Here is a 1,315-nt window from a genome sequence, read left to right on the forward strand (position 1 = left end):
GGTTAGGATAGATATATAGTTACATTCTCTTAATGAATAAAATGATTTGTTCTAATGGTGTTTGAAAATAGGATCTCAAGTCTGCATCTTGTACAGTAATTAACCACTAAGAAGGATGTATGCAGTGTGTTAATTATTGAAACTGTCCTAGCGATTTGATTAAAAAAAAAATCTTGCCAGTCTGAAAAAAAAAAAATCTATGCAGACATCAGTCTCCCCTGTGGGCTACCAAGACCCTGAGATTCATCACTTTCTATAAAGGTCTTCGGCCCAGCGCCCACTGAGCCAGTCGATGGAGTCCCGCATGCCTGTAATAACAGCTGCTTGGGAGGCTGAAAACAGGAGGATCACTGATGGACACTGTAGATGCTTCAGGATGTCACCCTGAGCTTCTAACCCACATCTGGGAAGGTGGGCGGGAGGCTGGGCTCTGACTCAGTTGTGGACTCTGCAGACCACCTGCATGCAGCTTCACCCAAAAGGTTCTCAGCAACTGAGCCGCTGAAGTCTCCTGAGAAGACACAACTTCAACAGCGACTCCTTGACCTGGGCTTCTCAGAGTGGTTGAGCAAGACGCTGGGCTGGAGGGGGGACGTCTGGGCATCTCCACTCCGAGGGACAGGTAGGGTGGGGTGTGCTCATTACCCAGAAGCACAGGGCCCCGGAGGAGGCGCTGACTTCCAGAGGCCGGGCAGAGGCTCCTGTTTGTTCTGGCCTCCACCCACAGCACAGCTTGTAGGTTGCCTGGCAACCATTGTTCCTTTAATTATCATTGACTTTGAAAGTAAAAATCAATTTCCTTTATGATATGAGCAAGAGGGTGATTTGAACCTCCCAAATTTAAATAGTCCAATTTTATTGTACAAAGATTTATGAACAAGGATGTACACAGAGCACTAGTTATAAAAAGGAAAGGTTTTGGGGAGGGAGTGAATTGAGAAGTCTGTGGGGGGGTGTGATATTAAATATTCTTACAGCAGAATATTTTGCAGGAAATAAAAATGCTGATGGAGATCAGGTTTACTGATAGGGAAACACTGATGGGCTAAGCAAAAAATAACACACAGGTTACACAACAGTAGGTAGCATATGTTGCTGTTTTTATAACCAAAAGAAGCAGAAGTGAGTGTGTGTGTGCACATGAAAACATTCTAGAAGGACGCAAGCTAAATACAATTTTCACTAGGGAAGTCATTTTAATTTTCTCCATTATGTAATTTAAAACATAAATGAAGCATGTGTTACTTTTTCAATCTGTAAAAATAGCAATGTTATTTCTTTTCTTTTCAATGGAAAATTCCAGCCTGGTGGGGGG

Source organism: Octodon degus, unplaced genomic scaffold (assembly GCF_000260255.1).
Source record: "Octodon degus isolate 3935 unplaced genomic scaffold, OctDeg1.0 scaffold00070, whole genome shotgun sequence".
Classification (NCBI taxonomy): Eukaryota; Metazoa; Chordata; class Mammalia; order Rodentia; family Octodontidae; genus Octodon; species Octodon degus.